Source organism: Haliotis rufescens, unplaced genomic scaffold, assembly GCF_023055435.1.
Source record: "Haliotis rufescens isolate VD_foot unplaced genomic scaffold, xgHalRufe1.0.p SCAF_18, whole genome shotgun sequence".
Lineage (NCBI taxonomy): Eukaryota > Metazoa > Mollusca > Gastropoda > Lepetellida > Haliotidae > Haliotis > Haliotis rufescens.
Genome location: NW_025963868.1, coordinates 28,633,360 through 28,648,098, shown reverse-complemented (window position 1 = coordinate 28,648,098; position 14,739 = coordinate 28,633,360). Strand labels below are relative to the sequence as shown.

The 14,739-nt window shown below is 51.5% G+C and overlaps 1 protein-coding gene across 1 annotated transcript in view; it reads left to right on the top strand.

Annotated features, from left to right (window-relative positions):
- The first annotated feature begins 1,357 nt into the window (after positions 1 to 1,357).
- LOC124148910 overlaps positions 1,358 to 14,739 on the top strand; it is a 46,345-nt gene continuing 32,963 nt past the window's right edge. The window contains exon 1 of the mRNA XM_046520167.2: positions 1,358 to 1,500. The gene's annotated coding sequence lies outside the window, so the exon portion shown is untranslated. The remainder of the gene's footprint in view (positions 1,501 to 14,739) is intronic.

Here is a 14,739-nt window from a genome sequence, read left to right as displayed (position 1 = left end):
ACTAACCACGGGTCCGGGTAGTCCTGTGGGTACCCGGGTCCTACTCAGTACCAACCCGACCCGAGTACCCGAGTTACCCGTCCCAGCCCTACACTCTACCCCTTTAAGTATGCGAGCTGTATCTCAAATACAGAGAGCAGCGAAAAAGATGAAGTTGGCTTCATCATATGATGTTGATGCTCAGCGACATTTATGGCGTATATTTTACATCGAAGAGTGAGTGAGTGAGTTGGGTTTAACGCCACTTTGAATAGTATTTCAGTCACCTGTTAGCTTTATGTGGGAGATAACAGATGAAGCTCTCAGACGAAAGAGATCGCTGATGGACCGGGTGGTGAGTGAGTGAGTTGGGTTTAACACCACTATTAACAGTATTCCAGTTATATCAGGCGTGTCAGCTTGATGTGGGAGGAAAGCCCGAAGTGATGCAGGTCTCAGACGTTTACCACTTTGGTGAAACCCACGAGCACGGGTATGGTCTGACAAACCTTGAAATATATACAGGGAGAACCGGGATTTAAACCCACGATCAAAGGTTTCTGGCACATCTAAGGGACGCAACTCTGCACAGTGACGACTGGGCCCCCTATGCCCGCTATATACATAGAAGATGGCGTCATACTCTAGTTATTGTGTGTGTTGATCTAGTTTGTGTTGAATTCATTTATTTGACTGCATTATTTTGTGAAGATACAACTGCATCTGGCAATTAGAGTTGTGAAAAAATGTCAAAATGATAGAACGACGTTAATCATATAACTGATAGTATTATCGATCAGTTTGTTTGTTTTGTTTATTTGTTGTTTAACGCCGCACTCAGCAATATTCCAGCTATATGACGGCGGTCTGTAAATAATCGAGTCTGGACCAGACAATCCAGTGATTGATATCATGAGCATTGACCCAAGCAATTTGGATACGATGACATGCATCAACATAGTCAGCGAGCCTGACCACCCGATCCCGTTAGTCGCCTTTTACAACAAGCATAGTCGCCTTTTACGGCAAGCATGGGTTGCTGAAGACCTATTCTTCCCCGGACCTTCACGGGTCTATCATAGATGAGAAAAACCAATCTGATAAATGTTTTCTGAACATAAAACACTATCCTGGATATATTATGTCATTGTGTGGCTGAAATGAATGGCAACAATCGACCAGACAGATCTTCACAATACACCTTTCACAAAGCTGATATACAATACGCAGTAAGCTCTACACACAGATCTTTAATTTTAAGGCTTGTGTAGAGCAACCTACATTTCCTATCCATGTTACCATGACCTAGAACATGGTAGCTGCCCAACCTCACTAAAATCAGATCTTAGTTCTCGCTATCGCTAAACATAGATCTGAGGACATCCGGTCACGAGTCAAGTCAGAACGACCTGCCCGGAGCGCCAACAAACGGCCGAGTTCCGGCCTACAACTGAAACTGTTCACTTCAACGTAACGGCGGGCATTTTGTGAACCCGTTTTCATCACTTCTGGATACAAACGGTTGGTGACTTCGTGAACTCTCTATACTCAGGTCGTACGAATGAATTTAAATGGTTGTGCACTATAGCATCATATTTATGTCGCACTGTCGTATTAATTACGACCTGTCGGATAGTTCGTACATGATCAGTACTTTCATGTCATCCTTGTAGCTTTGTCCCTTGATTTAGGGACCGGGAGAAGGTTGCTACATGCTATTGAATTATGAACTTCTTGGATTTCACTTCTAGTGACACACTCCAACATGTCGTGTGCGGAAATTCAGGTCACACGTGCATTTGTGTGTTGGGGTCTACAGATACAGGCTTGGTTAACACACGATATCCGAGATTTCAGCGTACACTCTATAGTTATTCAACAGCCCTTGAGAGAGGTCGGGGTTCACTGACGTTCCAAAGCTCCTGTGAAGCTGCGGACAGACTTAGTCTTGCGTTGCATCTAGAGTTACCTCAGGGCAGCAGGGAGGCACATAGCTTCAGGGGATGTTGAGGACTGGGTGAGTCAACAGGTGCAATGTGTACATTGAACAGAGTAGAAGCGGGTCCAGGATTAGGAACCGAGGGGCGAGGATGTAAGTGGGGGTGGGGGTGGGGTGGAGGTGGAGGTGGAGGTGGAGGTGGGGCGGCTGGTTGCTGCTCTCTATTTCCAAGTCTCGGGGTGTGGTGGGCTGTGTCACGGGGTGTTAAGCGTGTGTGTGTGTGGTGTTGTGGGGGTGTGGGGTGGTGTTGCTGCACATTATCCCCAAGTCCCGGAGTGTGGGGTGGGGCGGGGCGGGGGCGGTGGTTGATGCACACTGTTCACTTTACCTAACTATCGGGTTGGTGAGTTAGGGGGGGGGGGGGGGGGGGGGGGAGAGGGGGGGGGGGGAGCCGGGGGGGGGGGGGGGGGGGGGCATTGGCTGCACAATATATTCAAGTAGGTGGGGCTGGGGTGGTGGTGGATGCCACTTCACAAAAGTCTATAGGTGGGGACGGAGTGGTGGTGGATGCACACTTTACCCAAGTCTATAGGTGGGGACGGAGTGGTGATGGATGCACACTTTACCCAAGTCTATAGGTGGGGACGGAGTGGTGGTGGATGCACACTTTACCCAAGTCTATAGGTGGGGGCCGAGTGGTGATGGATGCACACTTTACCCAAGTCTATAGGTGGGGACGGAGTGGTGGTGGATGCACACTTTACCCAAGTCTATAGGTGGGGGCCGAGTGGTGATGGATGCACACTTTACCCAAGTCTATAGGTGGGGACGGAGTGGTGGTGGATGCACACTTTACCCAAGTCTATAGGTGGGGGCCGAGTGGTGATGGATGCACACTTTACCCAAGTCTATAGGTGGGGACGGAGTGGTGATGGATGCACACTTTACCCAAGTCTATAGGTGGGGACGGAGTGGTGGTGGATGCACACTTTACCCAAGTCTATAGGTGGGGGCGGAGTGTTGATGGATGCACACTTTACCCAAGTCTATAGGTGGGGACGGAGTGGTGGTGGATGCACACTTTACCCAAGTCTATAGGTGGGGGCGGAGTGTTGATGGATGCACACTTTACCCAAGTCTATAGGTGGGGCCGAGTGGTGATGGATGCACACTTTACCCAAGTCTATAGGTGGGGTTGGAGCGGTGATGGATGCACACTTTTCCCAAGTCTATAAGTGGGGGTGGAGTGGTGATGGATGCACACTTTACCCAAGTTTATAGGTAGGGGTAGAGCTGTAGTGGATGCACACTATACCCAAGTCTATAGGTGGGGGCGGAGTGGTGATGGATGCACACTTTACCGAAGTCTATAGGTGGGGGCGGAGTGGTGGTGGATGCACACTTTACCCAAGTCTATATTTGGGGCCGAGTGGTGATGGATGCACACTTTACCCAAGTCTATAGGTGGGGGCGGAGTGGTGGTGGATGCACACTTTACCCAAGTCTATAGGTGGGACCGAGTGGCGATGGATGCACACTTTACCCAAGTCTATAGGTGGGGTTGGAGTGGTGATGGATGCACACTTTACCGAAGTCTATAGGTGGGGCCGAGTGGTGATGGATGCACACTTTACCCAATTGTATAGGTGGAGACGGAGTGGTGATGGATGCACACTATACCCAAGTCTATAGGTGGGGCCGAGTAGTGGTGGATGCACACTATACCCAAGTCTATAGGTGGGGACGGAGTGGTGATGGATGCACACTTTACCCGAGTCTATAGGTGGGGACGGAGTGGTGATGGATGCACACTTTACCCAAGTCTATAGGCGGGGGCGGAGTGGTGGTGGATGCACACTTTACCCAAGTCTATATTTGGGGACGGAGTGGTGATGGATGCACACTTTACCCAAGTCTATAGGTGGGGGCGGAGTGGTGATGGATGCACACTATACCCAAGTCTAAAGGTGGGGCCGAGTGGTAGTGAATGCACACTTTACCCAAGTCTATAGGTGGGGCCGAGTGGTGATGGATGCACACTTTACCCAAGTCTATAGGTGGGGCTGAGTTGTGATGGATGCACACTTTATCCAAGTCTATAGGTGGGGGCGGAGTGGTGATGGATGCACACTATACCCAAGTCTAAAGGTGGGGCCGAGTGGTAGTGAATGCACACTTTACCCAAGTCTATAGGTGGGGCCGAGTGGTGATGGATGCACACTTTACCCAAGTCTATAGGTGGGGCCCAGTGGTGATGGATGCACACTTTACCCAAGTCTATAGGTGGGGACGGAGTGGTGGTGGATGCACACTTTACTCAAGTCTATAGCTGGGGCCGAGTGGTGGTGGATGCACACTTTACCCAAGTCTATAGGTGGGGACGTAGTGGTGATGGATGCACACTTTACCCAAGTCTATAGGTGGGGACGGAGTGGTGATGGATGCACACTTTACCGAAGTCTATACGTGGGGGCGGAGTGGTGGTGGATGCACACTTTACCCAAGTTTATATTTGGGGCCGAGTGGTGATGGATGCACACTTTACCCAAGTCTATAGGTGGGGCCGAGTGGTGGTGGATGGACACTATACCCAAGTCTATAGCTGGGGCCGAGTGGTGGTGGATGCACACTTTACCCAAGTCTATAGGTGGGGGAGGAGTGGTGATGGATGCACACTTTACCAAAGTCTATAGGTGGGGGCGGAGTGGTGGTTTGATGCACACTTTACCCAAGTCTATAGGTGGGGCCGAGTTGTGATGGATGCACACTTTACCAAAGTCTATAGGTGGTGGCGGAGTGGTGATGGATGCACACTTTACCCAAGTCTATAGGTGGGGGCGGAGTGGTGATGGATGCCCACTATACCCAAGTCTATAGGTGGGGCCGAGTGGTGGTGGATGCACACTTTACCCAAGTCTATAGGTGGGGTGGAGTGGTGATGGCTGCACACTATACCCAAGTCTATAGGTGGGGACGGAGTGGTGATGGATGCAAACTATACCCAAGTCTATGGGTGGTGACGGAGTGGTGATGGATGCACACTTTATCCAAGTCTATAGGTGTGGGCGGAGTGGTGATGGATGCACACTTTACCCAAGTCTATAGGTGGGGACGGAGTGGTAGTGAATGCACACTTTACCCGAGTCTATAGGTGGGGCCGAGTGGTGATGGATGTACACTATACCCAAGTCTATAGGTGGGGACGTAGTGGTGATGGATGCACACTTTACCCGAGTCTATAGGTGGGGACGGAATGGTAGTGGATGCATACTATACCGAAGTCTATAGGTGGGGCCGAGTGGTAGTAGGTGCACACTTTACCCAAGTCTATAGGTGGGGCCGAGTGGTGATGGATGTACACTATACCCAAGTCTATGGATGGGGACGGAGTGGTGAAGGATGCACACTTTACCCAAGTCTATAGGTGGGGCCGAGTGGTAGTGGATGCACACTTTACCCAAGTCTATAGGTGGGGCCGAGTGGTGATGGATGCACACTTTACCCAAGTCTATAGGTGGGGGCGGAGTGGTGATGGATGTACACTATACCCAAGTCTATAGGTGGGGGCGGAGTGGTGAAGGATGCACACTTTACCCAAGTCTATAGGTGGGGCCGAGTGGTGATGGATGTACACTATACCCAAGTCTATGGATGGGGACGGAGTGGTGAAGGATGCACACTTTACCCAAGTCTATAGGTGGGGCCGAGTGGTAGTGGATGCACACTTTACCCGAGTCTATAGGTGGGGACGGAATGGTAGTGGATGCATACTATACCGAAGTCTATAGGTGGGGCCGAGTGGTAGAAGATGCACACTTTACCCAAGTCTATAGGTGGGGCCGAGTGGTGATGGATGTACACTATACCCAAGTCTATGGATGGGGACGGAGTGGTGATGGATGCACACTTTACCGAAGTCTATAGGTGGGGCCGAGTGATGATGGATGCACACTTTACCAAAGTCTATAGGTGGGGCCGAGTGGTGATGGATGCACAGTATACCCAAGTCTAAAGTTGGGGCCGAGTGGTAGTGGATGCACACTTTACCCAAGTCTATAGGTGGGGGCCGAGTGGTGATGGATGCACACTTTACCCAAGTCTATAGGTGGGGTGGAGTGGTGATGGCTGCACACTATACCCAAGTCTATAGGTGGGGACGGAATGGTGATGGATGCAAACTATACCCAAGTCTATGGGTGGTGACGGAGTGGTGATGGATGCACACTTTATCCAAGTCTATAGGTGTGGGCGGAGTGGTGATGGATGCACACTTTACCAAAGTCTATAGGTGGTGGCGGAGTGGTGATGGATGCACACTTTACCCAAGTGTATAGGTGGGACCGAGTGGTGATGGATGCACACTTTACCCAAGTCTATAGGTGGGGGCGGAGTGGTGATGGATGCCCACTATACCCAAGTCTATAGGTGGGGCCGAGTGGTGATGGATGCACACTTTACCAAAGTCTATAGGTGGGGTGGAGTGGTGATGGCTGCACACTATACCCAAGTCTATAGGTGGGGACGGAGTGGTGATGGATGATAACTATACCCAAGTCTATGGGTGGTGACGGAGTGGTGGTGGATGCACACTTTATCCAAGTCTATAGGTGGGGCCAGGTGGTGATGGATGCACACTTAACAAAAGTCTATAGGTGGGGTGGAGTGGTGATGGCTGCACACTATACCCAAGTCTATAGGTGGGGACGGAGTGGTGATGGATGCAAACTATACCCAAGTCTATGGGTGGTGACGGAGTGGTGATGGATGCACACTTTATCCAAGTCTATAGGTGGGGCGGAGTGGTGATGGATGCACACTTTACCCAAGTCTATAGCTGGGGACGGAGTGGTGGTGGATGCACACTTTACCCAAGTCTATAGGTGGGGCCGAGTGGTGGTGGATGCACACTTTACCCAAGTCTATAGCTGGGGACGTAGTGGTGATGGATGCACACTTTACCCAAGTCCATAGGTGGGGACGGAGTGGTGATGGATGCACACTTTACCGAAGTCTATAGGTGGGGGCGGAGTGGTGGTGGATGCACACTTTACCCAAGTCTATATTTGGGGCCGAGTGGTGATGGATGCACACTTTACCCAAGTCTATAGGTGGGGCCGAGTGGTGGTGGATGGACACTATACCCAAGTCTATAGGTGGGGCCGAGTGGTGGTGGATGCACACTTTACCCAAGTCTATAGGTGGGGGAGGAGTGGTGATGGATGCACACTTTACCAAAGTCTATAGGTGGGGGCGGAGTGGTGGTGGATGCACACTTTACCCAAGTCTATAGGTGGGGCCGAGTTGTGATGGATGCACATTTTACCAAAGTCTATAGGTGGTGGCGGAGTGGTGATGGATGCACACTTTACCCAAGTGTATAGGTGGGACCGAGTGGTGATGGATGCACACTTTACCCAAGTCTATAGGTCGGGGCGGAGTGGTGATGGATGCCCACTCTGCCCAAGTCTATAGGTGGGGCCGAGTGGTGATGGATGCACACTTTACCAAAGTCTATAGGTGGGGTGGAGTGGTGATGGCTGCACACTATACCCAAGTCTATAGGTGGGGACGGAGTGGTGATGGATGCAAACTATACCCAAGTCTATGGGTGGTGACGGAGTGGTGATGGATGCACACTTTATCCAAGTCTATAGGTGGGGCCAGGTGGTGATGGATGCACACTTTACCCAAGTCTATAGCTGGGACCGAGTGGTGATGGATGCACACTTTACCAAAGTCTATAGGTGGGGTTGGAGTGGTGATGGATGCACACTTTACCAAAGTCTATAGGTGGGGCCGAGTGGTGATGGATGCACAGTATACCCAAGTCTAAAGGTGGGGCCGAGTGGTAGTGGATGCACACTTTACCCAAGTCTATAGGTGGGGCCGAGTGGTGGTGGATGCACACTTTACACAAGTCTATAGGTGGGGACGGAGTGGTGATGGATGTACACTATACCCAAGTCTATAGGTGGGGACGGAATGGTAGTGGATGCATACTATACCGAAGTCTATAGGTGGGGCCGAGTGGTAGAAGATGCACACTTTACCCAAGTCTATAGGTGGGGCCGAGTGGTGATGGATGTACACTATACCCAAGTCTATGGATGGGGACGGAGTGGTGATGGATGCACACTTTACCGAAGTCTATAGGTGGGGCCGAGTGATGATGGATGCACACTTTACCAAAGTCTATAGGTGGGGCCGAGTGGTGATGGATGCACAGTATACCCAAGTCTAAAGTTGGGGCCGAGTGGTAGTGGATGCACACTTTACCCAAGTCTATAGGTGGGGGCCGAGTGGTGATGGATGCACACTTTACCCAAGTCTATAGGTGGGGTGGAGTGGTGATGGCTGCACACTATACCCAAGTCTATAGGTGGGGACGGAATGGTGATGGATGCAAACTATACCCAAGTCTATGGGTGGTGACGGAGTGGTGATGGATGCACACTTTATCCAAGTCTATAGGTGTGGGCGGAGTGGTGATGGATGCACACTTTACCAAAGTCTATAGGTGGTGGCGGAGTGGTGATGGATGCACACTTTACCCAAGTGTATAGGTGGGACCGAGTGGTGATGGATGCACACTTTACCCAAGTCTATAGGTGGGGGCGGAGTGGTGATGGATGCCCACTATACCCAAGTCTATAGGTGGGGCCGAGTGGTGATGGATGCACACTTTACCAAAGTCTATAGGTGGGGTGGAGTGGTGATGGCTGCACACTATACCCAAGTCTATAGGTGGGGACGGAGTGGTGATGGATGATAACTATACCCAAGTCTATGGGTGGTGACGGAGTGGTGGTGGATGCACACTTTATCCAAGTCTATAGGTGGGGCCAGGTGGTGATGGATGCACACTTAACACAAGTCTATAGGTGGGGTGGAGTGGTGATGGCTGCACACTATACCCAAGTCTATAGGTGGGGACGGAGTGGTGATGGATGCAAACTATACCCAAGTCTATGGGTGGTGACGGAGTGGTGATGGATGCACACTTTATCCAAGTCTATAGGTGGGGCGGAGTGGTGATGGATGCACACTTTACCCAAGTCTATAGCTGGGGACGGAGTGGTGGTGGATGCACACTTTACCCAAGTCTATAGGTGGGGCCGAGTGGTGGTGGATGCACACTTTACCCAAGTCTATAGCTGGGGACGTAGTGGTGATGGATGCACACTTTACCCAAGTCCATAGGTGGGGACGGAGTGGTGATGGATGCACACTTTACCGAAGTCTATAGGTGGGGGCGGAGTGGTGGTGGATGCACACTTTACCCAAGTCTATATTTGGGGCCGAGTGGTGATGGATGCACACTTTACCCAAGTCTATAGGTGGGGCCGAGTGGTGGTGGATGGACACTATACCCAAGTCTATAGGTGGGGCCGAGTGGTGGTGGATGCACACTTTACCCAAGTCTATAGGTGGGGGAGGAGTGGTGATGGATGCACACTTTACCAAAGTCTATAGGTGGGGGCGGAGTGGTGGTGGATGCACACTTTACCCAAGTCTATAGGTGGGGCCGAGTTGTGATGGATGCACATTTTACCAAAGTCTATAGGTGGTGGCGGAGTGGTGATGGATGCACACTTTACCCAAGTGTATAGGTGGGACCGAGTGGTGATGGATGCACACTTTACCCAAGTCTATAGGTCGGGGCGGAGTGGTGATGGATGCCCACTCTACCCAAGTCTATAGGTGGGGCCGAGTGGTGATGGATGCACACTTTACCAAAGTCTATAGGTGGGGTGGAGTGGTGATGGCTGCACACTATACCCAAGTCTATAGGTGGGGACGGAGTGGTGATGGATGCAAACTATACCCAAGTCTATGGGTGGTGACGGAGTGGTGATGGATGCACACTTTATCCAAGTCTATAGGTGGGGCCAGGTGGTGATGGATGCACACTTTACCAAAGTCTATAGGTGGGGCCGAGTGGTGATGGATGCACAGTATACCCAAGTCTAAAGTTGGGGCCGAGTGGTAGTGGATGCACACTTTACCCAAGTCTATAGGTGGGGGCCGAGTGGTGATGGATGCACACTTTACCCAAGTCTATAGGTGGGGTGGAGTGGTGATGGCTGCACACTATACCCAAGTCTATAGGTGGGGACGGAATGGTGATGGATGCAAACTATACCCAAGTCTATGGGTGGTGACGGAGTGGTGATGGATGCACACTTTATCCAAGTCTATAGGTGTGGGCGGAGTGGTGATGGATGCACACTTTACCAAAGTCTATAGGTGGTGGCGGAGTGGTGATGGATGCACACTTTACCCAAGTGTATAGGTGGGACCGAGTGGTGATGGATGCACACTTTACCCAAGTCTATAGGTGGGGGCGGAGTGGTGATGGATGCCCACTATACCCAAGTCTATAGGTGGGGCCGAGTGGTGATGGATGCACACTTTACCAAAGTCTATAGGTGGGGTGGAGTGGTGATGGCTGCACACTATACCCAAGTCTATAGGTGGGGACGGAGTGGTGATGGATGATAACTATACCCAAGTCTATGGGTGGTGACGGAGTGGTGGTGGATGCACACTTTATCCAAGTCTATAGGTGGGGCCAGGTGGTGATGGATGCACACTTAACAAAAGTCTATAGGTGGGGTGGAGTGGTGATGGCTGCACAATATACCCAAGTCTATAGGTGGGGACGGAGTGGTGATGGATGCAAACTATACCCAAGTCTATGGGTGGTGACGGAGTGGTGATGGATGCACACTTTATCCAAGTCTATAGGTGGGGCGGAGTGGTGATGGATGCACACTTTACCCAAGTCTATAGCTGGGGACGGAGTGGTGGATGATGCACACTTTACCCAAGTCTATAGGTGGGGCCGAGTGGTGGTGGATGCACACTTTACCCAAGTCTATAGCTGGGGACGTAGTGGTGATGGATGCACACTTTACCCAAGTCCATAGGTGGGGACGGAGTGGTGATGGATGCACACTTTACCGAAGTCTATAGGTGGGGGCGGAGTGGTGGTGGATGCACACTTTACCCAAGTCTATAGGTGGGGCGGAGTGGTGATGGATGCACACTTTACCCAAGTCTATAGCTGGGGACGGAGTGGTGGTGGATGCACACTTTACCCAAGTCTATAGGTGGGGCCGAGTGGTGGTGGATGCACACTTTACCCAAGTCTATAGCTGGGGACGTAGTGGTGATGGATGCACACTTTACCCAAGTCCATAGGTGGGGACGGAGTGGTGATGGATGCACACTTTACCGAAGTCTATAGGTGGGGGCGGAGTGGTGGTGGATGCACACTTTACCCAAGTCTATATTTGGGGCCGAGTGGTGATGGATGCACACTTTACCCAAGTCTATAGGTGGGGCCGAGTGGTGGTGGATGGACACTATACCCAAGTCTATAGGTGGGGCCGAGTGGTGGTGGATGCACACTTTACCCAAGTCTATAGGTGGGGGAGGAGTGGTGATGGATGCACACTTTACCAAAGTCTATAGGTGGGGGCGGAGTGGTGGTGGATGCACACTTTACCCAAGTCTATAGGTGGGGCCGAGTTGTGATGGATGCACATTTTACCAAAGTCTATAGGTGGTGGCGGAGTGGTGATGGATGCACACTTTACCCAAGTGTATAGGTGGGACCGAGTGGTGATGGATGCACACTTTACCCAAGTCTATAGGTCGGGGCGGAGTGGTGATGGATGCCCACTCTACCCAAGTCTATAGGTGGGGCCGAGTGGTGATGGATGCACACTTTACCAAAGTCTATAGGTGGGGTGGAGTGGTGATGGCTGCACACTATACCCAAGTCTATAGGTGGGGACGGAGTGGTGATGGATGCAAACTATACCCAAGTCTATGGGTGGTGACGGAGTGGTGATGGATGCACACTTTATCCAAGTCTATAGGTGGGGCCAGGTGGTGATGGATGCACACTTTACCAAAGTCTATAGGTGGGGCCGAGTGGTGATGGATGCACAGTATACCCAAGTCTAAAGTTGGGGCCGAGTGGTAGTGGATGCACACTTTACCCAAGTCTATAGGTGGGGGCCGAGTGGTGATGGATGCACACTTTACCCAAGTCTATAGGTGGGGTGGAGTGGTGATGGCTGCACACTATACCCAAGTCTATAGGTGGGGACGGAATGGTGATGGATGCAAACTATACCCAAGTCTATGGGTGGTGACGGAGTGGTGATGGATGCACACTTTATCCAAGTCTATAGGTGTGGGCGGAGTGGTGATGGATGCACACTTTACCAAAGTCTATAGGTGGTGGCGGAGTGGTGATGGATGCACACTTTACCCAAGTGTATAGGTGGGACCGAGTGGTGATGGATGCACACTTTACCCAAGTCTATAGGTGGGGGCGGAGTGGTGATGGATGCCCACTATACCCAAGTCTATAGGTGGGGCCGAGTGGTGATGGATGCACACTTTACCAAAGTCTATAGGTGGGGTGGAGTGGTGATGGCTGCACACTATACCCAAGTCTATAGGTGGGGACGGAGTGGTGATGGATGATAACTATACCCAAGTCTATGGGTGGTGACGGAGTGGTGGTGGATGCACACTTTATCCAAGTCTATAGGTGGGGCCAGGTGGTGATGGATGCACACTTAACAAAAGTCTATAGGTGGGGTGGAGTGGTGATGGCTGCACACTATACCCAAGTCTATAGGTGGGGACGGAGTGGTGATGGATGCAAACTATACCCAAGTCTATGGGTGGTGACGGAGTGGTGATGGATGCACACTTTATCCAAGTCTATAGGTGGGGCGGAGTGGTGATGGATGCACACTTTACCCAAGTCTATAGCTGGGGACGGAGTGGTGGATGATGCACACTTTACCCAAGTCTATAGGTGGGGCCGAGTGGTGGTGGATGCACACTTTACCCAAGTCTATAGCTGGGGACGTAGTGGTGATGGATGCACACTTTACCCAAGTCCATAGGTGGGGACGGAGTGGTGATGGATGCACACTTTACCGAAGTCTATAGGTGGGGGCGGAGTGGTGGTGGATGCACACTTTACCCAAGTCTATATTTGGGGCCGAGTGGTGATGGATGCACACTTTACCCAAGTCTATAGGTGGGGCCGAGTGGTGGTGGATGGACACTATACCCAAGTCTATAGGTGGGGCCGAGTGGTGGTGGATGCACACTTTACCCAAGTCTATAGGTGGGGGAGGAGTGGTGATGGATGCACACTTTACCAAAGTCTATAGGTGGGGGCGGAGTTGTGGTGGATGCACACTTTACCCAAGTCTATAGGTGGGGCCGAGTTGTGATGGATGCACATTTTACCAAAGTCTATAGGTGGTGGCGGAGTGGTGATGGATGCACACTTTACCCAAGTGTATAGGTGGGACCGAGTGGTGATGGATGCACACTTTACCCAAGTCTATAGGTCGGGGCGGAGTGGTGATGGATGCCCACTCTACCCAAGTCTATAGGTGGGGCCGAGTGGTGATGGATGCACACTTTACCAAAGTCTATAGGTGGGGTGGAGTGGTGATGGCTGCACACTATACCCAAGTCTATAGGTGGGGACGGAGTGGTGATGGATGCAAACTATACCCAAGTCTATGGGTGGTGACGGAGTGGTGATGGATGCACACTTTATCCAAGTCTATAGGTGGGGCCAGGTGGTGATGGATGCACACTTTACCAAAGTCTATAGGTGGGGCCGAGTGGTGATGGATGCACAGTATACCCAAGTCTAAAGTTGGGGCCGAGTGGTAGTGGATGCACACTTTACCCAAGTCTATAGGTGGGGGCCGAGTGGTGATGGATGCACACTTTACCCAAGTCTATAGGTGGGGTGGAGTGGTGATGGCTGCACACTATACCCAAGTCTATAGGTGGGGACGGAATGGTGATGGATGCAAACTATACCCAAGTCTATGGGTGGTGACGGAGTGGTGATGGATGCACACTTTATCCAAGTCTATAGGTGTGGGCGGAGTGGTGATGGATGCACACTTTACCAAAGTCTATAGGTGGTGGCGGAGTGGTGATGGATGCACACTTTACCCAAGTGTATAGGTGGGACCGAGTGGTGATGGATGCACACTTTACCCAAGTCTATAGGTGGGGGCGGAGTGGTGATGGATGCCCACTATACCCAAGTCTATAGGTGGGGCCGAGTGGTGATGGATGCACACTTTACCAAAGTCTATAGGTGGGGTGGAGTGGTGATGGCTGCACACTATACCCAAGTCTATAGGTGGGGACGGAGTGGTGATGGATGATAACTATACCCAAGTCTATGGGTGGTGACGGAGTGGTGATGGATGCACACTTTATCCAAGTCTATAGGTGGGGCCAGGTGGTGATGGATGCACACTTAACACAAGTCTATAGGTGGGGTGGAGTGGTGATGGCTGCACACTATACCCAAGTCTATAGGTGGGGACGGAGTGGTGATGGATGCAAACTATACCCAAGTCTATGGGTGGTGACGGAGTGGTGATGGATGCACACTTTATCCAAGTCTATAGGTGGGGCGGAGTGGTGATGGATGCACACTTTACCCAAGTCTATAGCTGGGGACGGAGTGGTGGTGGATGCACACTTTACCCAAGTCTATAGGTGGGGCCGAGTGGCGGTGGATGCACACTTTACCCAAGTCTATAGCTGGGGACGTAGTGGTGATGGATGCACACTTTACCAAAGTCCATAGGTGGGGACGGAGTGGTGATGGATGCACACTTTACCGAAGTCTATAGGTGGGGGCGGAGTGGTGGTGGATGCACACTTTACCCAAGTCTATATTTGGGGCCGAGTGGTGATGGATGCACACTTTACCCAAGTCTATAGGTGGGGCCGAGTGGTGGTGG